Source organism: Bos taurus, chromosome 9, assembly GCF_002263795.3.
Source record: "Bos taurus isolate L1 Dominette 01449 registration number 42190680 breed Hereford chromosome 9, ARS-UCD2.0, whole genome shotgun sequence".
Classification (NCBI taxonomy): Eukaryota; Metazoa; Chordata; class Mammalia; order Artiodactyla; family Bovidae; genus Bos; species Bos taurus.
In genome coordinates, this window is record NC_037336.1 from 16609430 (window position 1) to 16637071 (window position 27642).

Consider the following 27642-nt stretch of genomic DNA (forward strand, 5'->3'; position numbering starts at 1 on the left):
TTTGTCATAAAGAATTGTTGGAATAGGAATCTAATTTTTGTGTCAGGTAAGGAGTTCCATGAATGGAGGAGCCTGGTGGGCTACAGTCCATGGGGTCACAAAGAGTCAGACACGACTGAGCGACTTCACGACGAAGGAGTTGCTTACTTATGCTAAATGGCCTCAGACTGGTGCTCTATCAATTCTTATTTTATCTTTTATTAATTTTTTTCTTTTTTCCTCTGCCCACCTTTGTATGCAGATAAAACCAAACAAACAATAATTTGTGGCCTATGGATATGAATGCATCACACTTAAACACCCTAAGTTTTTTTTTTTTTAATAACAGTTTTTTATTAAAATCCTAGCTCTCTGCCTAATAAGAAGCCAATTTTTTTCCCCCAAGGAAATATCCTTCCCCTGTTATTCCCTTGAGCCCTTGGGCTTCCTTACCTGTGTTATGAGATTTTTTTCCCCCCTAACTTTTCTCCTTTCAACAGGCTGTGAGTCTTTAGCTCTTTCCTTTAAGAAGCCCTAGGAGTGAGGGGCTTTCCTTGAGAGTTATCAGATATATTCTATGCCATTGTGCAACCTGTTCACTGGCTATTGTCAGCCTGCTGCCTATAGGTTATTGAATATTCATTCAGTTGGTATTTGTATAACCATCAGTCCTTTGCCTATATTGCTTCCTTCTTTCTGCCCTGCTAGTTAAAAAAAAAAGATCATCTCTCATGATCATTTCTTTCATAGGGTTTTCCTTGGTCTTTAGGAGACTCTATGACACAAAGTTCTCTCTTTTAACCTAAGACATCTGCTTTCAAAAGGCTTCAGATATTTTGGCTGGCAGAGTGGGAAGTAGATTTGGGTTGAGGAATGGCCAAGAGGAATCTCCCTTGTTCCTGGTAGCTCAGTTCTATTTCTCAGCCCCATCTATTCTCCTAGACTGATCTTCTGATGTTACTTTTTCACCATTGCTCTGATATCCTCTTTTCATTGAATATAGCATTTTTTTAAATTTCTCATAATGCTTATCTTATTTTCCCCAGTGAAGCATTCGAATTTTCTTTCTTTATAACATAGTTTCACAAACCTTGTATGCTCTAGCTTTCCTACTATAAATGAGCAGGCTTAACTACATGATATCTGAATGAAGCAGCTTGCTGGAACAGAATGTATATTACTTCAGGAGAAGAATGAGATTCTGACTCTCACTTTGCCCAGAGCTGACTCCCTAGCTTGGGTAAATCTAGTGACCTGAGCCTCACTTCTGTTAAGTGATAGGGTGGGACTAAGGGAATCTTAGGTCCCTAAATAAATGTGAATTTAGCTTATACTATGGCACTATTTCTGGAACTCTCTTGCTTTTTGGATGATCCAGCGGATGTTGGCAATTTGATCTCTGGTTCCTCTGCCTTTTCTAAAACCAGCTTGAACATCAGGAAGTTCATGGTTCACGTATTGCTGAAGCCTGGCTTGGAGAATTTTAAGCATTACTTTACTAGCATGTGAGATGAGTGCAATTGTGTGGTAGTTTGAGCATTCTTTGGCATTGCCTTTCTTTGGGATTGGAATGAAAACTGACCTTTTCCAGTCCTGTGGCCACTGCTGAGTTTTCCAAATGTGCTGGCATATTGAGTGCAGCACTTTCATGGCATCATCTTTCAGGATTTGAAATAGCTCCACTGGAATTCCATCACCTCCACTAGCTTTGTTCGTAGTGATGCTTTCTAAGGCCCACTTGACTTCACATTCCAGGATGTCTGGCTCTAGGTCAGTGATCACATCATTGTAATTATCTGGGTCATGAAGATCTTTTTTGTACAGTTTTGTGTATTCTTGCCACCTCTTCTTAATATCTTCTGCTTCTGTTAGGTCCATACCATTTCTATCCTTTATTGAGCCCATCTTTGCATGAAATGCTCCCTTGGTATCTCTAATTTTCTTGAAGAGATCTCTAGTCTTTCCCATTCTGTTGTTTTCCTCTATTTCTTTGCATTGATCACTGAGGAAGGCTTTCTTATCTCTTCTTGCTATTGGCTTAAAGCTCAACATTCAGAAAACGAAGATCATGGCATCTGGTCCCATCACTTCATGGGAAATAGATGGGGAAACAGTGGAAACAGTGTCAGACTTTATTTTTGGGGGCTCCAAAATCACTGGAGATGGTGACTGCAGCCATGAAATTAAAAAATGCTTACTCCTTGGAAGGAAAGTTATGACCAACCTAGATAGCATATTCAAAAGCAGAGACATTACTTTGCCAACAAAAGTCCGTCTAGTCAAGGCTATGGTTTTTCCTGTGGTCATGTATGGTTGTGAGAGTTGGACTGTGAAGAAGGCTGAGCACTGAAGAATTGATGCTTTTGAACTGTGGTGTTGGAGAAGACTCTTGAGAGTCCCTTGAACTGCAAGGAGATCCAACCAGTCTATTCTGAAGGAGATCAGCCCTGGGATTTCTTTGGAAGGAATGATGCTAAAGCTGAAACTCCAGTACTTTGGCCACCTGATGCAAAGAGTTGATTCATTGGAAAAGACTCTGATGCTGGGAGGGATTGGGGGCAGGAGGAGAAGGGGATGACAGAGGATGAGATGGCTGGATGGCATCACTGACTCAATGCACATGAGTCTGAGTGAACTCCGGGAGTTGGTGATGGACAGGGAGGCCTGGCATGCTGCAATTCATGGGGTTGCAAAGAATCAGACACAACTGAGCGACTGGACTGATGGAACTATTTCATTTTACCTGTTAATCTTAAATTCTTTCTTGAGTCCCATTCTGTTGTGTTCTCTTTTACAAGGAAGGGCTGGGCTGCTCAGACTTCATTGTTCATTTTCCATCAGAGTTTTTAGCTTACTTTATTGTTGAGTTATATGAATTAGAGAAGGTCCAGCTCCCATTAATATTTAATCATAAGTTAATATATATATATATATATATATATATATATATAAAGATCAATGGAACAGCTAAAGAATAATTTGTTAATTAATTAAGAAAAATACAACTTACATTAACTATGACTGTAATATGATAAACAGTAGGAAAGACAGTTTTTTCCAAGAACAAACATTTTGCACTAACATTGTTTTTTGTCCCCTCTTTCAGCATGGACTGGGGGCCAGCACCAAATACCATACTTTACTTGTATTCTGTTGGATGAATTATTCCTCTGGGACATGTACTTCATCTGAGGTCTCTGGTGGTGAAGAAAGAAGTCAAAAATCTAATCTGCAGAGGCTATATGTGTTTCAGGATAGTAGGAAGAGAGAAAAGGCAGTCACAGCCGTGCCGATGCCTCATTGCTTTGAATTAGAAGGTCTTTCACTATATAGGTTGTTCTTTAGAATCTTTTAAGTGTGACAATATGAGGCAAGCAGATTGAAGAATAACCCCAAGCTTAGCATAGGAAACACTGGTGTGGCCTTTGTCTTAAAAGTAGAGGCATTTTAATAATCACTGAGGGGAGCTTCTCAATATATGTTCTTCTGAGAGAGCACATGGACTGGGTCAACAGAGGCATTTGGCAGCTTGTATGTGACAAAATCTCAGACTTCAGTTTATGGCATTGTACCATGTCATGTTCAATCACATTCCTTAATTAAAAAGCTTGTCTGCAATATTTATTTCAAAATGTTCAGTATATGTCATGGAATATTATTCAGAATTATTTGATCCTTAGACAGTATTATCTGTTTGTTTTGTGTATTTTACTTTGAAGTCTTCCTAATATAAGAAGTATCTTAACTTTTTTTTGTTTTGAAACCACTAGAATAGTTTATTCTGTTTTTGTCCTTTTCAATCAATGAGCATGGGTCTGTCACTGCTGTCTGAGCAGTATTCAATTGTAACTGCCTCTGAACTCCCTGAACTCTGGCCAGCCAGTTATGATGCTTTCTGATTACTGAAGATAATTTCCTTTTGTTTGTGATAATGCTTCCATAATTGCAGTTATAAGTGAAAGGGCAGAACAAATTCCTTCTCAACTGGAAATCCACGGATTTTATTATCTTCTACTCAATCATATTCAATTTTGCTTCCAATGCTTTTCACACCATGGGTCACATAAATGAAGCTGCATGGTTCTGTCTTATTTTTACTCTCTGTTTTGATCTTTTTTGTCTAACACAGTTGCTGTTTTCAGGGAAATTTCTCTTTCTTAGGAAGCAAGAAGCAAAGCTGGTCACAGACACGGTCATATGTCTAGACGCAGACCAAATAAATGTTGGAATGCCAAACCTAAAATGGTTCAATAGCTTGTAGAAGAAATGTGTTTTTCTGTCCAGACTAAGGGAATAATTTTTGATCAGGTCACACTCCCCTAAGTCCTACCCTCTAATGTGATTACTTCAGAGAGAAGTAATCTGGATTATACTATTAATCACTGAATGAAATTCAAAAAAATAGTTCCAGAGAGAGAAGCTAGAAAATCTTATGGTTTCTTTGACTGTTTTATTAAATGTCTCTTTGACAAATTTTCTCATGCTATAAAAAAAAATTAATTGACATACTCTAAAGAAAACAGTGTGACAAACTAATGACTGTAAAAAGCTTTGAAAATGTTAAACCAGATTTATTCAAGGAAAGAAATCATACGAATGCTCAAAATTTAAAATATCCTCCATTATAATTAAAAAACTTCAAATCCCCTATTTCTGAAAGTAATATGGGATTTTTAGGTTGAAAAATCTCTGCATTGAGTTTCCCATGAATAGGCTATTATCTTCAAGCAGATAAAAAAGCATATTTCAGTGTCTTTGTACTCTGGAATCCAGAAGTTCTTCTAGTGATCCAAATGTTTGAAGCTAGAAATAAAAATGAACTTGTATAAGGGAAAAAGAAAACTTCCTAAAAAATCCATCTAATCTACATGATTTAACTGCTTTTGTCAGCAGTATGTTTCTTCATACATTTCTAATTATAACTTTTAAAAGACTTATAAAGGTTTAAACTGTAAATCTTAACTCTTAGAAATATCAAAAAAGAAAAAATAGACAAAATAGCCAACAAATATTTAATGACTGCTTATTATATTATCAGTTTTCCAATAGACACACAGAAACGTTTATATGAAACAACTATCTGAATTTGGGGTATAGTCAGTAAATGGAAAATTAATTTGTAAATGGTTTTATTAAAACATTTCCTCCTCTGAACTACTATAATATTTTCTAATAGTATCTCCCTTTAGATTTCAAGCAAATATTCCAGCCTCCTAAAGCAAAAATATTATTTCTTCATTTATTTAGTAGATTTTTTTAAGATGTTACTAAGCAACCCTTTTTCAAAGTTAAAAAAAAAAAAAGCAACCCTTACATAGATACATTAGGAATGTTGCCAAAACTGAAATATGGAGACAGAGTTTGGGATGAAATAGAAAGGAATATTGCTTTGCCAGACAAAGGAGGCCACATCAGGCTAATGCCCTCAAAACTGTTTTCCACCCTGGAGAGGCTAGTGAGGAGTCCTACAGTGTTCAAGGAGCAAAACACAGTCAGCCCATGAACATTCTACTCATTGGTTAGTTGTGAGGTAAGTGAAAGTCAGCATCATCAACCTTCTGGTTCCTACTGGTCTGGAGTCTACATGCTTGTGGGGAGCACACAGTTAACTTCTTCCACCTGGTAGGGTTTCAGTATCTGCCAAGATAGTTCCAAGATGTGGCTCAAACTCTTATCTATAGTTCTTAAGAAGAACTAAAGATCTTTGACTTTGTTTAACGAACAAACTATTATTTTTTTGTCTTGCTTGACTGTTTCCTTTCTTTCCGTGTTTTCTGTTTTTTAATTAAATGTATCCTTTTGCTTAAAGTTTTTCCACAGACAAAAGGCAGGTGGACACGGGTAGGGTCTATTCTGGGAAGGCCGTAGGATCCTGCTCAGTTACAGGAACCAATAAAAAGTATTGTAGGGGAGGCAGATAGGGATGTGATATGCTCTAAGTCTGGAATCTAATTGTGAATTCAGACATATGCATAAAATCCATGAGTTAAAAAAAAAAGATACATCATTTAACATAGTTATAAAGGCATCACATTGAGGGGTTAATTAATGCTATTAGTTACATCATTTTGCCAACAAAAGTCCATAATATCAAAGCTATGGTTTTTTCAGTAATCACATGCAGATGTGAGAGTTGGATCATAAAGAAGGCTGAGTGCTAAAGAAATGATGTTTTCAAAGTGTGGTGCTGGAGAAGACTCTTGAGAGTCCCATGAACTGCAAGGAGATCAAACTGACCAATCCTAAAGGAAATCAATCCTGAATATTCATTGGAAGGACTGACACTGAAGTTCCAATACTTTTTCAATATGATGCAAGAAGCCGACTCATTGGAAAAGATCTTCACCCTGGGAAAGATTGAAGGCAAAAGGAGCAGGGGGCAGTAGAAGATGAGATGGTTAGATAGCATCACCGATTTAATGAACATGAATTTGAGCAAACTCCAGGAGATAGTAAAGGACAGAAGAGCCTGGCCTGCTGCAGTTCATGGGAATGCAAAGAGTTGGATACAACTTAGTGACTGAACAGCAGCAACAACAGAAAGTAGTTAAAAAGGCAAGCCTCCTTGTTGAGCTCTTATGAGCAGGACTTGTGGCAAAGGATGGTAGCATATCAGCCCTCCATATGGTAATGGTAGGTTTTCAATCAGAAATGGGACATGGTATGTACAATCTGCTACGAACAAAAAAGTGCTTCGGGGCTTATAGTTAAATTATGTTCATCAGTACTAAATCCAAAACTATGGGAGAATCAGAAAACAAAATATTTAGAGATAGATATTTCCCACTAAGTGAATATCTAAGAGAAATAAAATAGTAAAGCAATAAGGTACTGATGCATAACATTTTCCATTGAGCCTTTGCTTTAAACCTAATTGCCCAGTCCATTTGTCTCTGATTGCTAGCCTCAGAATCAAAAAAAAAAAAAAAAAAATTTTTGAAAGTTAAATTTTTTACTTCCCCCCTTTTTAATACCCTTTATAAAACTGTTGCTTTTGTGTAAAATTATTAATCTATGCCCCTGTACTTGCTTAAATTTCACTTAAAACAAATTTTTCAAGAGTGTTTTTAAGGAAGTTTTTATTCCCTTACACACATACGCTCCTGAATACCTGCTTCAAATCTCTTATTTCTCCAGGATTAGCTTTCATGAGTTTACTGGGTTCTAAGTCTGATGGTCTCTGCCCACAGGACTGGGCTTCTGTTTCTATTTCTGTATTCTTCAGAGGTCACTGAAGTAGAAATATCTAGTCTTTAAATTGACAAGATTTCTTCTTTATTTTTTCTGGGGAAAATATTTTAATTCACAAATGCAAAGACTATTTTTCTACAGTGGAAACTACCACATATAACCAAAATCCATAGGATTAGGTGGGCTTGGTAACTATAAATGGTTTAAAACCTCAGTAATAGCCCAGTCATTATCATAGTTCTTCAGGTCATATTTCATGACCTTAAAGCAACAGGTAGTGATACTGATAAACATGATTGATAGTTTTGTGAGTGACAAGTGAACAGTGAGTGAAAAATTTTGGAAAGTTGCTGTTGACAGAGATTAAGTGGTCCTAAACCTATAAATACATATGTTGATATATGTATTTATTATAAGCTACTGCCAGTTTCTTTGTGCTGCTGTCTCTAGTTCTCACACATTAATAAGTAGTTAAAGTTAAAGAAACAGCATGTTTCTGTTTGCATAACAGAAGCCAACAAATAATAGAGAAATATTTGGGGGATATTCAGTTAGCATTTTTATTATGAAGGTGAACTGAAGTTTTCAAAAGAAACTTCTCAGGGACCCTTTCTTATTGTAAGCAAAGGATTTCTTCTTACTGGGATCCCAGGTAAATACAGATTTTCCTAATGAGTATAAGCTTTCATCCTGATTTCAGTATGAACAGCATCACCAGGATTTAAGGTCTGAACTAAGGAGACACATGTGTTTTGCTCACCACTGCATCCCCAGTGCCTAGAACAGGGTCTCACTCTTAGCAAGTGCTCACTTAGTATTAGTTGACTGTTTAACAAGTAACCCAAATGTCTCCATGACTGAATAAGCCTAGGAGTGATATTTTTTAACTCATCTTCACCCAGAATCAGATAAATCACATTGAACATGGGCTTGGCTCTCACACAATATTTGGTGTTTGGGAATACAGCAAAAGAGACACAGATGTATAGAACAGTCTTTTGGACTCTGTGGGAGAGGGAGAGGGTGGGATGATTTGGGAGAATGGCATCAAAACATGTATAATATCATATATGAAATGAGTTGCCAGTCCAGGTTCGATGCATGATACTGTATGCTTGGGGCTGGTGCACTGGGAGGACCCAGAGGGATGGTATGGGGAGGGAGAATGGGGAACATGTGTATACCTGTGGTGGATTCATGTTGATATATGGCAAAACCAATACAATATTGTAAAGTTTAAAAATAAAACAAATAAAAAAATAAAAACTAAAATCAACCCCCCCCAAAAAAAATCTGAGTGATAGAAAAGAAGATGCAATGAGACCCAGTATGATGTAACTCTTGTTTCATGTTGCTGACATTTTAGTGCAGAAAAAAAGACAATGAAGACACAGATTAAAAAAAAAAAAACAGGGCAGATCATGAATGTGATGAGAGAAGTTTTGAATACAATGTTTAAGATTGTAGGAGATGTCAAACCTAAACGGAAGACTTACTAAGTGGAGAAGCCCACAGATAGAGGGAGGAGTGTGCAAAGCATCTGAGGTAGGAATCAGCTTGGCAAATCTAAAGAGCAGCAAAGAGCTATGTGGTTGGAATAGAAAGAAAGTGAAGTCGCTCAGTTGTGTCCGACTCTTTGCAATCCCATGGACTGTAGTCTACCAGGCTTCTCTGTCCATGGGATTTTCCAGGCAAAAGTACTGGAGTGGGTTGCCATTTCCTTCTCCAGGGGATCTTCCTGACCCAGGGGTCAAACCAAGGTGTCCTGTATTGAAGGCAGACGCTTTACCCTCTGAGCCACCAGGGAAGCCCCCATGTGCTTGGAATGAACTGAACCAAAAGGGAAGTGATAGCAGATGACTTCAAAAAGCAAGCTAGAGTGAGATCATATAACACTTTCTTTTAACATAACAATGATGCAATATTATTTATGTATTTTATGTGAGAAAACCTGGTAGTGCAATGGAGACCAAAAAAAAAAAAAAAAGTGTTAAAGGATAGATGAGATATGGCAAGATATTTGAAGTTCAGCTATAAGCAAGAAGGTGAGCCCTATATCTGGATTTGAACATAAGATAAAGTGAGGTTCCATGAACTCAGGATTAGAATGGAATTTAGTTTGGAATTTAGCAGATGCTAATTCATTACTTTGCCAGCAAAGGTCTGTCTAGTCAAGGCTATAGTTTTTCCTGTGGTCATGTATGGATGTGAGAGTTGGACTGTGAAGAAGGCTGAGCGCCGAAGAATTGATGCTTTTGAACTGTGGTGTTGGAGAAGACTCTTGAGAGTCCCTTGGACTGCAAGGAGATCCAACCAGTCCATTCTGAAGGAGATCAGCCCTGGGATTTCTTTGGAAGGACTGATGCTAAAGCTGAAAGTCCAGTACTTTGGCCACCTCATGCAAAGAGTTGACTCATTGGAAAAGACTCTGATGCTGGGAGGGATTGGGGGCAGGAGGAGAAGGGGAAGACAGAGGATGAGATGGCTGGATGGCATCACCAACTCGATGGACATGAGTTTGGGTGAACTCTGGGAGTTGGTGATGGACAGTGAGGCCTGCAGGCTGCAATTCATGGTGTGGCAAAAAGTGGGACATGACTGAGTGATGAACTGAACTGAACTGAATTCATTTCAGGCACTTATAGGGCTACCTGTAGTAAAACAGAAACAGGTATCTATAACTCTATGCTTTTAATCCTTTGAAATTAATTTATTTCATGTGTATTATAATAATGAAAGAGAAAGTTAATTCGCTCGGTTGTGTCCGACTCTTTGCAACCCCGTGGACTCTAGCCCACCAGGCTTCCCCGTCCCTGGGATTCTCCAGGCAAGAATACTGGAGTGGGCTGCCATTTCCTTCTCCAATGCATTAAAGTGAAAAATGAAAGTAAAGTTGCTCAGTTGTGTCCGACTCTCAGCGACCCCATGGACTGCAGCCTAACAGGCTCCTCCATTCATGGGATTTTCCAAGCAAGAGTACTGGAGTGGGGTGCTATAGCCAAATGGACACTAAAAAGGATTCTTAGGTTAAATCATCTAGGACTCCAGTAGTTAGAATTGAAAGGGTAAAATACTTTCCAATACTGAGAATGGGTACTGCTGTCAGGAGATAGGCATGTGAATGGTCTACCTGGTAACTTTACTGTTGCTGCAAACTTCCAATTAGGTTTTGCACCAGTCTATGATTGGAATCACCACTGTAACATGAGCTGCCAAGGTAAAGATTTATGAGCAGCCTGAAGAGCTGGTCTTCAGGGATATCCTTAATCTTATTTTTCTCACTCAGTCTATGCAGACCTCTCCCACAATGCAATTAAAATCATTAAATAACACATACCAGGAAAAATTAAGGAGCACATAACTGCACATGGAGATTTTCAACAAAAAGCATCATTGGTATCAAGTGCTTTGGCTTCTTTCCCAGTTTAGTAGTGATTAGTGAAATCATGTGTAGAGAATATTTGCTGTATGTAAAATTTCTGAAGCTATCACTAAATCAAGTGAATGCTAACAATGAGTAGTTTGCAAAACTTCAATTAACTAAACCAGAAGAATGACTATTTGCATTAGTATGACAGGACCTCTGAATGGATACTTTTAAATTGTGACAGGCCAATCTTATTACATCATTAACTAAATTTTCTTAGTCTATAAAAATTAGAAAAATGGGAGCTTAGAGTTGCAGCATTCAGTCATTCAATGATGCAATCCCTGAATACATTCTTTGTACAAAATCAACTTCCTTATTAATATATGGACTATTTAAATGTTGATTTTGGATAAAATGGTATTTCTTATTAATGAATCACAATTGATCTTAGGAGTGACATAGCCCAGAGTCAATAATAATTACATTCAAAGATATTCTTATTCAATATTTTTAGTTAGGTACAGTGTCTCCAAGTGATCCCCCATTCTTATCAATCTCTGCCATTAAAAGAGGGACTGAAGACTACTTTAGAAAGATCATTTCTAAGGCAGACAGATACGATGCATATGTAAGTACATAGAATAAGATTACAAATAATGCACATGCATATTAAAATACAGAATGCTATGAATACATAACTTCACAAATTAACATAATTCTAAAGGGAACTTTAAATTAAAATTGAAAAATTATGTGAATTGTGTATATAAAAAATTAACAAGAGGAACCTCCAAAAATGTTGAAGAACATAAACAATCTATGAGGTTGTGCCTTCCCAAGGTCTCGATATAATTCATATATTATGATTATAAGATGCATTCAACAGGTTATTGAAATAGAATAGAGAGCAGAAAAAATAATTCTTGTACTGTAATAAGTTAAAATTCACTAAACTTTTATCACAAATCAGTGAAGAAATAACTAAACATATAGTAACTTATTACAAAAATATAGTCAAATATTTACTCCTGTAACATACCAAAATAAATTTCAAGTCTTTTGACATAAATGTGTAAAGATTTATTTAGAATTTTTTTTTAAATGTATGTAAACATGCATCTGCTTTCAGGATACGGAAAGAAAACATCAGCACAATTGCCATGGAGTAAATTGCTAATTAATTTATAAATTCAGTACAATTCAATTCAATTGACTGGAAGAAGTTGTTTTTGTTTATTTGTCTTTTGAGAACTTGACAAAATGATCCTATACATATATTTATGTATGTATGGAAAAATAAAGGCCTTTGAAGATCTACAGCAATTTTGAAAATGAAGATCTAAAGTTTGGGGAAAGATACTTGCCCTTCTAGACATTATAAAGCAAAAATGATTAAAGCAGTGTTGCATTAACAAATAGGTTCATAAATGGACCTGATAAACAAGATAGAAAAAATTAGAAAAGTATAGGATTGCATCAAAAAGAATTATAGAAAATAATTACTATATAGTTGACGGTGTCAAAAAATTTAACTTGCAATCCAAAGAAACATAACATTGAATTTCTACATCTCACAGTATACAGAAATAAACTTTAAATGCATTACAGTTCTAAATTGAACATAATAGTATTAAAAAATGTAAGAAAATATCTTTGTGAACTTTGAGTAGAGGAGGATTTCTTAAGAATCTCAAAGCATAAGATATAAAAGGGATAAACAGGTGAACTTTGCTTAATCAGTTTGAAGTTGTCTGTTCCATGAATATTTCACACAACATGAGCAAAGATGTAACATGAGAAAAGATATTTGCAATGTAAAAAATGAGAAAATCATATAAAATCTGTTAAATAAGAGTTTCTGTAAACCAGCAAGAAAATTAAGAAGTTCAGTGGAAAAATCAAACTAAGAATAAAAATAGAGAATTCATGGAATAGACCTCTCCCATTCAGAATACAAAACTAGGAAAGAAAAATGCTTAAATTCACTAATAAGTAGAGATATATTCAATACAAATCAAATGACAATAAAACACTGCTTAATACCAAACTGTGAAAAAAGATGTTGGTGAGGATGTGAGGGGAACAGAGAAGACATATAGTATTTGTGAGACTGTAACTGGGTGGCAATTCTCAAGGCAACTGAAAGTATAGAGAAAAAATTTGTACCTGTTCTTACAGTTTTTCCCTCCTTGGAACATTGTTGCTTTCAAATAGGGATAAAATCCAGGGGAAATTTGCTTCCAGCCTCTAGCCCCTGGTGGGATTCCTACTAGCTAGGATTCCTGAGTTTCGTCCAGGATACCTAGGTTCAGTTCCTGGGCAGGGAACTAAGATCTCTCTTCAGGATGGCTTACTGCTGTCTGTCTGAGATAGAAGCAGCCAATAAGAGATTATTTCAATGCCAGTTACTACAGTGGGCAACTGAAGCTTAACCCCACTGACAGACTCTGAAAAACTGCAGAACAGACACCTCAGAATAATCTCAGTCAAGGGTGAGGGAGCAAAAATGTTTATCCACCCACGTCCAGTGCTGCCCAGTGGATGCTAATTTTCAGGCACTCTGGCCTGCAATGCACTTCAGCAGCATGAATTCCTGTAGCACAAGGGCAAGCCCCACTAGTGAGAATGCAAGTGCTAGCAACACAAAAAAAGTGACACCCTGTGAGGGGATGGGCAGAACACCAAGAGAATCTGCTACAGTGATCACTGAATGTGATTTAATACTACACTGTCACTATTTATATTTACACACTACAGTGTTGGTAGATTTCAAAGTCAGCTGAATGAAAGAAAAATATTGAATTTTTAAATAAAAACAGACATATAAATTAAAGTATTGTGTATTTTCTGACTACACAAACACCAAAAAAAATATTAAGGAAGAAAAAAAATGTGCCTTATACAAGTTGATGACAACGTATCATAAGCTGAGGGGTATAATCAACATACTTCTCAAGTTATGAAAAAGTAAAATCATCTGTTTATAAAAATATCAGTGACAAAATGGGAGAATACCACAAATGTAGCAGAGATTTTATATATTTTATTTATCTAAAAAATAGGAACATAAATGGGAATAACTCAACAGAAAATTGAGTCAAAGACATGAAATGTAACATATGAAATTATGAATAGACTTACCGAAGAGAGCCAGCATGAAAACTTTGATTACTCAAATTAGTAATATTTTAAAAGTCAATACTCACTGTTTCCAGGAATATGATCATGCTTTGATAAAAATCATAGCAATATTTTTTATCTGTCTCATAAGGAAAAACAAACATATAAAAATAAACAAGTGGGACCTAATTAAACATAAAAGCTTTTGCAGATCAAAAAAAAACCATTAATAAAATGAAAAGACAACTTAATAAATGGGGGGAAATATTGGCAAATGATATGACAAATAAAGATTGAATATTCCAAATATATAAACACATTCCACAACCCAATATTAAAAATAAAAAGACCTGAATTGACATTTTTCAAAAAAGTCATACAGATGACCAGCAGGTACATGAAAAGATGCTTAATATCACTATTCAGTTCAGTTCAGTTCAGTTCAGTCGCTCAGTCATGTCCGACTCTTTGCGACCCCATGAATTGCAGTTCGCCAGGCCTCCCTGTCCATCACCAACTCCCGGAGTTCACCCAAACTCATGTCCATCGAGTTGGTGATGCCATCCAGCCATCTCATCCTCTGTCATCCCCTTCTCCTCCTGCCCCCAATCCCTCCCAGCATCAGAGTCTTTTCCAATGAGTCAACTCTTCACATGAGGTGGCAAAAGTCCTGGAGTTTCAGCTTTAGCATTAGTCCTTCCAAAGAAATCCCAGGGCTGATCTCCTTCAGAATGGACTGGTTGGATTTCCTTGCAGCCCAAGGGACTCTCAAGAGTCTTCTCCAACACCACAGTTCAAAAGCATCAATTCTTCAGCACTCAGCTTTCTTCACAGTCCAACTCTCACATCCATACATGACCACTGGAAAAACCATAGCCTTGACTAGACGTACCTTTTTTTGCATAGTAATGTCTCTGCTTTTGAATATGCTATCTAGGTTGGTCATAACTTTTCTTCCAAGGAGTAAGCATTTTTTAATTTTATGGCTGCAATCACCATCTGCAGTGATTTTGGAGCCCAAAAAGATAAAGTCTGACACTGTTTCCACGGTTTCTCCATCTATTTCCCATGAAGTGATGGGACCAGATGCCATGATCTTCGTTTTCTGAATGTTGAGCTTTAAGCCAACTTTTTCACTCTCCTCTTTCACTTTCATCAAGAGGCTTTTTAGTTCCTCTTCACTTTCTGCCATAAGGGTGGTGTCATCTACATATCTGAGGTTATTAATATCACTATTAAAGAAACACAAATCAAAACCATAATGAGATATGACCTAATACCTGTCAGTATAGCTGAAAATAGAAATATAAAAAACAAAATTTGGCAACGATGTGGAGAAAAGAGAAGTATTGTACAATATGATGGGAATGAAAGTTAATGCAGCAAGGAGGGAAAACAATGTGGAGGTTTCCTCAAAAAACTAAAAATAGAACTACCATATGTTTCAGTAATTCCACTCTGAGGTAAAGGAAATAAAGAAACATTAATTCCAACATATACGTGTGCCCCAAGGATGAGCAAATTAAATTTAAATGACCATTATGTCTACCACTGCGGGCAAGATCCCTTAGAATAAATGGGGCAGCCCTCATAATCAACAAGAGTCTGAAATGCAGTACTTGGTTGCAATCTCAAAAAATGACAGAATGATCTCTTTTCATTTCCAAGGCAACCATTCAATATCACAGTTATTCAAGTCTTTGCCCCAACTACTAATACCAAAGAAGCTGAAGTTAATTGGTTCTATGAAGACTTACAAGACATTCTAGAGCTAACATCAAAAAATAAATGTCCTTCTCATCATAGGGGACTGGAGTAAAAAATGAAGCAGAGCAAAGGTTAACAGCATTTTGCCAGGAGAATGCACTGGTCGTAGCAAACACCCACTTCCAACAACACAAGACATGACACTACACAAGGACATCACCAGATGGTCAATAGTGAAATCAAATTGATTATATTCTTTGCAGCCAAATATGGAGAAGCTCTATACAGTCAGCAAAAACAAGAGTGGGAGGTGACTGTGGCTCAGATCATGAACTCCTTATTGCCAAATTCAGACTGAAATTGAAGAAAGTAGGGAAAACCACTAGACCATCCAAGTATGACCTAAATCAAATCCCTTATGATTATACAGTGGAAGTGACAAATAGATTCAAAGGATTAGATCTGATAGGCAAAGTGCCTGAAGAACTATGGGTGGAGGTTTGTGACACTGCACAGGAGCTGGTAATCAAAACCATCCCCAAGAAAAAGAAATGCAAAACTGCAAATGGTTGTCAGAAGAGGCCTTACCAATAGTTGAGAAAAGAAGAGAGGGGAAAGGTAAAGGAGAAAAGGAAAGATATACCCATATGAGACCAGAGGTCCAAAGAATAGCAAGGAGAGATTTAAAAAACCTTCCTAAGTGATCAATGCAAAGAAATAGAGGAAAACAATAGAATGGGAAAGACTAGAGATCTTTTAAAGAAAATTAGAGATAACAAGAGAACATTTCATGCAAAGATGGGCACAATAAAGGACGGAAACAGTATGGACCTAAGATAAGCAAAAGGTATTAAGAAGAGGTGGCAAGAATATACAGAAAACTATACAAGAAAAGATCATAATGATCCTGATAACCATGATAGTGTGATCACTCACCTACAGCTAGTCATCCTGGAGTGTGAAGTCAAGTGGCCCTTTGTTCATCACTATGAACAAAGCTAATGAAGGTGATGGAATTCTAGTTGAGCTATTTAAAATCCTAAAAGATGATGCTGTTAAAGTGTTGTACACAATATGCCAGCATATTTGGAAAACACAGTGGTGGCCACAGGACTGGCAAGAGTCTGTTTTCATTCCAATCCCAAAGAAAGGCAATGCCAAAGAATGTTCAGACTACCACACAATTATACTCATTTCACATGCTAGCAAAGTAATGCTGAAAATTCTCCAAGCTAGGCTTCAACATTAAGTGAATCGAGAACTTTTAAATGTTCACATTGGATTTAGAAAAATCCAATAGCAGAAAAACCAGAGATCAAAATACCAACATCTGTTGGATCATAGAAAAGGCAAGAAAATTCCAGATAATCAGCTACCTCTTGTTCATTGACTATGCTAAAACCTTTGACTGTGTGGGTCACAACAAACTGTGGAAAATTCTCCAAGAGATGGGAATATGAGAGTACCTTCCCTGCCTCTTGAAAAACCTGTATGCAGGTCAAGAAGCAACAGTTAGAACCGGACATGGAACAACAGACAGTTCCAAATTGGGAAAGGAGTACATCAAGGCTGTATATTGTCACCCTGCTTATTTAACTTATATGCAGAGTACATCATGAGAAACTCTGGGCTGGAGGAAGCACAGGCTGGAATCAAGATTGCTGGAGAAATAGCAATAACCTCAGATATGCAGATGACTCCACCCTCATGGCAGAGAATGAAGAGGAACTAAAGAGTCTCTTGATGAAGGTAAAAGAGGATAGAGAAAAAGCTGGCTTAAAGTTCAACATTTGGAAAACTATGATCATGGCATCCTGTCCATCATTTCATGGCAAATAGACGGGAAAGCAGTGGAAACAGTGACAACTTTATTTTCTTGGGCTCGAAAATCACTACAGACAGTGACTGCAGCCATGAAATTAGAAGATGATCACTCCTTGGGAGAAAAGCTATGACACATTTAGCCAGCATATTAAAAAGCAGAGGCATTACTTTTCAGACAAAGGTTTGTATAGTCAAAGCTGTGGTTTTTCCAGTAGTCATGCATGGATGTGAATGCTGGACCATAAAGAAGCCTGAGTTGGGAAGAATTGATGCTTTTGAACTGCAGTGTTGGAGAAGACTCTTTGAGAGTCCCTTGGACTGCAAGGGGATCAAACCAGTCAATCATAAACGAAATCAATCCTGAATATTCATTGGACATCCTGATGCTGCAGCTGAAGCTCCAGTACTTTGGCCACCTGTTGCAAAGAGCTGACTCGTTAAAAAAGACCGTGATACTGGGAAAGATTGAAGGCAGAAGGAGAAGGGGATGACAGAGGATGAGATGGTTGGATGCATCACTGACTCAATGGACATGAGTTTGAGCAATCTCTGGGAAATGGTGAAGGACAGGGAGGCATGGCATGCAGCAGTCCATGGGTTGCAAAGAGTTGGACATGACTGAACGACTGAACAACAGCAAATGATTATATCAGCACTATTTACAACAGCCATGATATGGAAGCAACCCAAGTGTCCATCAGCAACTGAATAAGTTAAGAATGTGGTTTTATTTATACAATGGAATACCACTTGGTCATAAAATAGAATTAAATTCTGCCATTTGCAACAATGTGAGTAACCTAGACAGTATTATACTTAACAATATTAGTCAGAGAAATACAAACACTCCAAATTATCACTTTTACATGGAATCTAAAGAAATAACACAAATGACTGTATAACAAAATAGAAAGAAACTCATAAGCATAGGGAAGAAACTAGAGGTTACCAGTGGGAAGATAGAAACTACTATCTATAAAATAGATAAGCAGCAAGAATATATTGCATAGCACAAAGAAATATAGCCATTATCTTGTAAAAACTTTAAATTCAATAAAAATATGGACTCACTCTACTGTAATCCTGAAACTAATATTGTAAATCAATTGCACTTCAATAAAAAAAGAATACTACTCACTATTTCCAAGAATATGATCACAAAGGTCCTTCCACAAATTCTGAAAATAATAATTTGATATTACATTTCTGGAACATAACTAAAAAATATTTATCAGGAGTCTTAAAAATACACTGATCATTTAACTCCATACTTTAATTTTAGGAATTTAATACAAGGATAAAAATCAAGGCAAGGCAATTTTGTAAGATATTCTCACTTTTATTTTTAATAGAGGAAAGGGAACATGAGAATTTAATTGAATACAAAGCCATGAGAAGATGGTGGAAAGTATTTTTGTGTGTATAGATGTAGCCAGTTCTACAGAATCTATGGTGTAAGAGCAGAGTTGGTCGAAGACCTGGTCTTACCCAACCCCCGTCTGCCATCTTGTATGGAAATAATTTTGGCAATGGTTCACTCAACAGCTGTTTTATAGATTTTCTACTAAATGTCAAATTCTACCTTAGTTGTGGTGATAAAAAAAAATGATCAAGAGGAATATCATTCTTGTTTGCAGGAAACTTAACTCTCTTTGTCTATGAGAGGAGAAAGGTGCATAACAACTGGATAAAAATGTAAACATCATATTGTATGTTTATTGTTCCCATGAGGAAAATAACAGCTGATATGATAAAGAAAGAGCATGAGGCTAAGGGTAGGACACTGTTTAGACCCAAGAGTGCCCCTCCATCCCTCCCCTGAAATATCTGTGAGAGGAGAACCTGATGACAAGCGATTGTTCTTTACATTTTTTCAAAGCAGCTGTGGTCAAATTAATATTTATGTTTCCAGCATAAAACAATTTTCATAGTATACCTTCAAAACATTCTATTTAATATTTATATGCAGTGTGAATCTTATAAAGCATCTTTAGAAAGTCATTTGGGAACAACTGTTTTGTTTTCTAAAACATTTCACTGAGTTTGAGGTCTAAGTAAATGAGTAATATCTTTAATTCTGTCAGTTATTAGTTTTCTGACCTTTTGCAAATGGTAAAAATCTTTGTCCTCTTTTTTTTTTTTTAATTTAAAAAATGAGGATAGAATATGATTTATATCTTTGATAAGCCTAGTAATTCTCATCTAAAGATGAGCATGTACTAATCTTAGAAATCTGAGAAACAATTATGTTACATAGTGAAGGGGAATTAAGGGTACAGAATGGAATTAAGGTCATTAATAAACAGACTTTAAAATGGGGAGGTCATCCAGATGTGAACAGTGTTCACAAGGTCCCTAGTAAGTGGAAGAGGGAGATGGAGGAGAGAAGGAGATGTGACAATGGAAGTAAGGCTGGAGTTATGCAATGGGAAGACTCAACCTGCTATTGCTGGTTTTGAAAATAGCAGCATGCGTGACCCAAGGAATGATAGCAGGTTCTAGAGCCTGAAAAAGCTAAGGAGACAGTCCTTCTTAGAGCTTCCAGAAAGAGACCAGCCTTTCAACACCTTGATTTTAGCTCGTTGAAACCTTCATCAGTCTTCTGGCCTTCTGAAATGTAATATAATCTATTTATGTTATTTTGAGCCATTACATTTATGGTAATCTGCTAAAGCAGACATAGAAAACCATACGGTATTTTATACCACATGATTTTTGTGAGGGGCAAATTAGATAACTTATTGTAATATATTGGAAATTACTTTGGAAATAATGTTGAATATGTAATAATTATACTAAAGCAAAGATAAGTTGGAAATTTGTATCATATAGCATTTAAGAATAGTGGAGGAATGAAATATGCCATAATCCCCATCTATCTATGTATTTCCTAAGCTGGACTCCATGAAACTTTCAATCTATAATACTGCAATAGCCAACACTGTACATAAACCCACTTCTACCTTCAATAGCCATCATGTCTAAGGAGAGCAATCCATTCTACCAATGGAAATTTGGTTTAAGCAATGAGAAGTAAGGACCAATCAATAATAATAAAAAAATACCACACAGTTTAGTAATAGAGTAAGAAAGTGATTTGTTAATTAGCCTTTGGATATAGTTCCTGTCAGCATAGGGTAAATAGTACTTCTACAGCCACAAGGCTACAGATAAAGCCAACATTATTGCTGGCATAAGAGAGAGATGGGAAGAACCTGAGAACTCAGCTTATTGCTAAGCAAAAGAATGAGTCAACCAACTTCATGTAATGTCATATAGCAAATGTCTTTACTATTAAAGTCAGGTTCACGAAAGCATCCTTACTGAGATTACTACCAAGGCCAGCTGGTTTTTATGTCTGTTCACAAAGTTACTTTTCACAGATTTCCTTTGACATTAAATCTTGTAGTCATCAACCATAGCTGGCATCACACTTAGCCAATGTTTACTGGATTTACTATACTTGTAGATATGAGGCAAGTGTGGCATATGATTTCGAGAAACTGAACAGGATGGCTCTTAATGTCTGCTGGCAGACTTAATTTTGTTTATTGGATGCTTTCATTGGTGGACTGGACAGTATTAAAATGCTGTATCAACTAAGAAGCTTTTCAAGACAAATTAGAGAAAGGATGCATATGGACATAACAGTAAAACATTTATTGTAGTGTTTCAAAGAACATTCTGGAGGGATAGAAAATATGCCCTCCTTTTTTATGTATCACATAGGTTGGCAATCCTGTGAATTTTTTAAAGTGTTAGTCTCTCTGTTGTGTCCAACTCTTTGTGACCCCATGGATTGTAAGCCTACAAGGCTCCTCTGTCCATGGGATTCTCCAGGCAAGAATACTGAAGTAGGTAGCCATTCCCTCCTCCAGGGGACCTCCCAACCCAGGTGTTGAACCTGGGTCTTCTATACTGCAGGCAGACGCTTTACCATATGAACCACCAGAAATCCAATTATATCATTATGCTTTTTTATGTCCAAAGCAAATTCAGTATGGCTTTTTCCCATTTAGATCCACATATCATAACCAACAACCATGCCAATGCTAGCCACTGGAGACAGCTAAGTGAAATCAGGTCCAAAGGAAACAGGAAAAAATAAAACACCTAGCAAGAAATTAAATGCATGATGAGTAAAATATAATGTGAATTTCAAACTAAAAAATAAAATTCCTTTCAAAAGAAATCTGATATATTCTTTGACCTTAAGTAAAGATACAAATCTAGAGGCAGTGAAAGAAGGATGATGTAAAAGCTTGGAGTTCTGTCTTTGTTGAGCTACGAGACTTCGGACAATGTTTTCATCATCTCTGGGTCTTGATTTCTTTATGTAAATGAAATCTAATATGTTCTTTTGTGTGTGTGATATACTCAAGACCTCTTTGTCTGTGTCTGTCTGTGGTCAAACCCCAAGCAGGTTAACTTCAATGGCTGACTGCAGAGCATATGTGTGTGTGAGCTCCAGACCTGGCAACCACATCAGCAGGATGTGTGGCTGGCCAAGCTGTGATCAAGGCTCTGCTTGACAGGCATTGATTTGAGCAGAGAGGTCTGGTTTGGGTACTTTAGTTTGGATTTCTCACATTCCATGTCTGTGATTCACAATATTCCACTAGCTGCAGAGGAATGTGACACTTCATTATCTAGAATAAGTCAAATTCAACACAATAAGAAGCATTATTTCCAAATATGTTTCTCCTTCATCCCTAGAGCTATAAAGCCAACCAGCACTCAGAGAGATTGGTTCGTTTTCTTCCCATTTACCTTTATAAAAAGTTTCATCAGAGGGACAGCTTCCTCACATTAACAATTACCTTTAAGAGGAGATTCACAATTGTGGAAATAAATATTATTAAGCTATTAATATTATTAAGCCTTAAGAAAAAGAAGATCCTGCCATTTGCAACATGGATAAACCCAGAAGACACTGCTGCTGCTGCTAAGTCGCTTCAGTCGTGTCCGACTCTGTGCGACCCCAGAGAAGGTAGCCCACAAGGCTCCCCCCCCACCCGCCCCCGTCCCTGGGATTCTCTAGGCAAGAACACTGGTGTGGGTTGCCATTTCCTTCTCCAATGCATGACTCGCGACCCCATGGACTGCAGCCTACCAGGCTCCTCCGTCCATGGGATTCTCCAGGCAAGACTACTGGAGTGGGGTGCCATCGTCTTCTCCCAGAAGACACTATGCTAAGTCAAATAAACCAGACACAGAAAGAAAAAAAAAAGACAACTGTACAACTTCATATACATGTAGAATCAAAAAAAGCTGACTACATATAAGAAGAGAGTAGGTGGCTGTGGGGGGAAGGGAGAAGATGTGAGTCAAAGGGTACAAAGTAGGAATAATTATCTAGGGTAAGAGTAGGGATCTAATGTAGAGTATGATGACTATACTTAATACTACTTTACCAAATCCTGGTAACTTGCTAAGAGAGTAGATTTCAGGTTCACTCATCCCATAAAAATGGTGACTATATAACAATATGTGTTAATTTGTTTGACTGTAGTAATCATTCAGGGTTTCCCTGATGACACTCAGTTCAGTTCAATTCAGTCACTCATTCGTGTCCAACTCTTTGTGACCCCACGGATTGTAGCACGCCAGGCTTCCCTGCCCATCACCAACTGCCAGAGTTTACCCAAATTCATGTCCATTGAGTCGGTGATGCCATCCAACCATCTCATCCTTTGTCATCCCCTCTCCTCCTGCCTTCAGTCTTTCCCAGCATCAAGGCCTTTTCATGAGTCAGTTCTTCACATCAGGTGACCAAACTATTGTAGTTTCAACTTCAATATCAGTCCTTCCAATAAATACTCAGGACTGATTTCTTTTAGGTTGGACTGGTTGGATCTCCTTGCAGTCTAAGGGACTCTCAAGAGTCTTCTCCAACACCACAGCTCAAAAGCATCAATTCTTTGGCACTCAGCTTTCTTTATAGTCCAACTCTTATATCCATACATGACTACTGGAAAAACCATAGCCTTGACTAAACGGACCTTTAAAAAGTAAAGTAATGTCTTTACTTTGGCAAAGTAATGTCTCTGCTTTTTAATATGATGACACTAGTGATAAAGAATCTACCAATGGAGGAGATGTGGGTTTGATCCCTGAGTTGGGAAGATCTTCTGGAGAAGTAAAACGGTAACCTACTCCAGTTTTCGTGCCTGAAGAATCCCGTGGACAGAGGAGCCTGGTGGGCTACAGTCCAGGAGGTCACAAAAGAGTTGGGCACAAATACTAAACAACAGTAATCATTCAACTGTGCCTATGTATATCAAATCATCATGTTTTATAGCTTAAGTATATATCATTTTTTATTTAAGTGATAAATGCTTAAATTTTTTAAAATTATTATTTTATTTTATTTTTTTACTTTACAATATTGTACTGGTTTTGCCATACATCAACATGCATCCACCACGGGTGTACACGTGTTCCCCATCATGAACCCCCCTCCCACCTCCCTCCCCATACCATCCCTCTGGGTCTTCCCAGTGCACCAGCTCCAAGCTTCCTGTATCCTGCATCGAACCTGGGCTGGCGATTCATTTCTTATATGATATTATACATGTTTTAATGCCATTCTCCCAAATCACCCCCCCCCATCTCTCCCACAGAGTCCCAAAGACTGTTCTATACATCTGTGTCTCTTTTGCTGTCTCGCATACAGGGTTGTCATAACCATCTTTCTAAATTCCATAGATATGTGTTAGTATACTGTATTGGTGTTTTTCTTTCTGGCTTACTTCACTCTGTATAATTGGCTCCAGTTTCATCCACCTCATTAGAACTGATTCAAGTATACTCTTTTTAATGGCTGAGTAATATTACATTATATATATATATATATATATATATATATATATATATATATATACCACAGCTTTCTTATCCATTTTTCTGCTGATGGACATCTAGATTGCTTCCATGTCCTGGCTATTATAAACAGTGCTGCGATGAACATTGGGGTACACGTGTCTCTTTCAATTCTGGTTTCCTTGGTGTGTATGCCCAGTAGTGGGATTGCTGGGTCGTATGGCAGTTCTATTTCCAGTTTTTAAAGGAATCTCCATACTGTTCTCCATAGTGGCTGTACTAGTTTGCATTCCCACCAACAGTGTAAGAGGGTTCCCATTTCTCCACAGCCTCTCCAGCATTTATTGCTCATAGACTTTTGGATCGCAGCCATTCTGACTGGCCTGAAATGGTACCTCATTGTGGTTTTGATTTGCATTTCTCTGATAATGAGTGATGTTGAGCATCTTTTCATATGTTTGTTAGCCATCTGTATGTCTTCTTTGGAGAAATGTCTAATTAGTTCTTTGGCCCAGTTTTTGATTGGGTCATTTATTTTTCTGGAATTGAGCTGCAGGAGTTGCTTGTATACTTTTGAGATTAGTTGTTTGTCTAATCATTTGCTATTATTTGCTTCATTTGCCATTATTTTCTCCCATTCTGAAGGCTGTCTTTTCACCTTGCTTATAGTTTCTTTTGTTGTGCAGAAGCTTTTAATTTTAATTAGATCCCATTTGTTTATTTTTGTTTTTATTTCCAATATTCTGGGAGATGGGTCTTTAGAGGATCCTGCTGTGATGTATGTCGGAAAGTGTTTTGCCTATGTTCTCCTCTAAGAGTTTTATAGTTTCTGGTCTTATTTTTAGATCTTTAATCCATTTTGAGTTTATTTTTGTGTATGGTGTTAGAAAGTGTTCTAGTTTCATTCTTTTACAAGTGGTTGACCAGTTTTCTCAGCACCACTTGTTAAAGAGATTGTCTTTTCTCCACTGTATAGTTTTGCCTCCTTTGTCAAAGATAAGGTGTCCATAGGTGTGTGAGTTTATCTCTGGGCTTTCTATTTTGTTCCATTGATCTATATTTCTGTCTTTGTGCCAATACCATACTGTATTGATGACTGTAGCTTTGTAGTAGAGCCTGAAGTCAGGCAGGTTGATTCCTCCAGTTCCATTCTTCTTTCTCAAGATTGCTTTGGCTATTCACGGTTTTTTGTATTTCCATACAAATTGTGAAATTATTTGTTCTAGCTCTGTGAAAAATACTGTTGGTAGCTTGATAGGGATTGCATTGAATCTATAGATTGCTGTGGGTAGTATACTCATTTTCACTGTATTGATCCTTCCGATCCATGAACAAGAACACATAGAAAGTGTCAGGATATTGGAACATCCAGGCCCAGTGATGCTTCACACCACTTCCTGTATGTCAAGGTTAGATCCTAACATATGCCCTGAAGCTGCCCTGATATAAATAGAAGAGAAGGACTGTTTCACAACCTCATGACTGTTCTAAGTCCTGCTTTCTCAGTTGCATTCAAATGGTTTTATATGTTTAAGTTATGGCTGAATGCTTTCCAAGAATTCAAGATGGCTCTTTTTGGTTATTCTCCTTTTCAGTTTATATTAAAGTGGAATGATATAACTTCTTGAACTCAGACTGCCTGAGAATAAATACTGCTCCACCATTTATTAGATAAGGAACTTCAGGTAAATGGATTCACCTCTCAATTTTCCTATCTGTAAAAATATAAAAATAAAGTTAGGTGATTTCCTGAATTCTTACAGGGATATAGTCCATATAGAGTGCTAGGCTTAAGGCCTGGCATGTGTAAATATCTCTCAATAAATGTTAACTTTTACTATGATCTGTCTAGGTGGAATGTACATGATAACATTTCAGTATGAGAATAAAGCATTTTCATGTATGTGCATGAAAGACAAAATATGTGACATCATCATGAGGGAAAGAACCAGAATCATGGAATTTCAGCAGCATAAAACCTTAGTTTTCAAGTTGGTGAGTATTTTAAGTAGGAGAGACTAAAGTGGTATTTTACACCAGATTTTGCATAATTTTAGGGTGAAAAAATGTAATGTCCATGCATTCAATTAAGGACTTCACTGGTGGTCCAGTGGTTAAGATGCCACATTTCCAGTGCAAGGGCCCCCACTTCCCATCCCTGGTTGGGTAACTCAGATCTGGCATGCTGGGTGGCCAAGAAAGAAATAACATTAAAAAAAAATAAAGATTAAAATAAAGTACTTTATAAATAATCTGTCTCAAAAAGACTACAATATTAGACACAAGAATTACAGCTTTCAGGAAACTCTTAGTGACTTAGACTAGACTTGTGCTTCAAAAGGGAGGATGCCATAGTTTATTTTAATTTGCTTCTTCTGACTTTTTCTCTTTATCTTCATCAACATTACATAGTTTCTTACAGCTGCATCTGTATAGATTTTGGCTGACTTACACTGCCATAGTCCATCTCTAATACTGTTTTTCTCTAAGAGCTATTCCACTTGTGAAATCAACAGTATTTGATACCTCATACCAGCAGCATTAGGGCTTCCTCAGTGGCTCAGTGGTAAAGAATCCAGCTGCAGTACAGGAGACCCAGGTTCAATCCCTGGGTGGGGAAGAAACCCTGAAGGAGGGCACGGCAACCCACTCCAGTATTCTTGCCTGAAGAATCTTGTGGACAGAGGAGCATGGGGGGCTACAGTCCATGCGGTCGCAAAGTGTCGGACATGACTGAAGTGACTGAGCACGCATGCATGCATCAGCAGCATAAAGAAGGCGAAAGCCAAAGAATGAATGCTTTCTAATTGTAGTGCTGGCAACGACTCTTAGAGAAGCCCCTTGGATGCAAGGAGATCAAACCAGTCAATCCTAAAGGAAATCAACTCTGAATATTCATTGGAAGAACTGTTGCTGAAGTTGAAGCTCCAATACTTTGCCCACCTGATGAGAAGAGCCCATTTAGTGGAAAAGATCCAGATGCTGGGAAAGACTGAAGGCAGGAGGAGAAGGGGATGGGTGGCAGAGGATCAGATGGTTAGATAGCATCACTGACTTAATGGACATGAATTGAGTAAACTCCAGGAGATAGTGGAGGACAGAGGAGCCTGGCTTGCTGCAGCACAAGGGGTTGCAGTGAGTCATATGCAACAACAATCAGCAGCATATCTTGATTAAATTTCTGTTAATAAATACCATTGCCATAAAACTCTTATGAGTTCTGGCACCTGGCACCTCTAGGGTAATGCTAGAGGTTGGGTACTCAGGAAGAGTGGTATAGTCCCTGCACTGGAGAACTCCCTCACATCTAATGAAAAAGAAGCATTAAACAAGTAGCACCAGTGTCACAGACGTGCTAAAGAGAATGGAGGGTATGTAGCTTGGACACTCTGAGTGGAGGAGAAAGTTGTAAAGGATACCACAAAGGCAGCCACCAAGGACCACCAAAAAAAGAAACTTTGGAACAGATCACATGGCAAAAGAAGATATTTTCACCACATACTGGACTCAATGTTTACTTCCCTTTCCATGGTCCTGAGTTAGGCAAAGGGGTTTAGCTCCCAAGAGATTCTGCTCCAGGAACATTAGCGAGGCCTCTCCTAGTCAAAACAGTTCCTGACTCAGTTCAG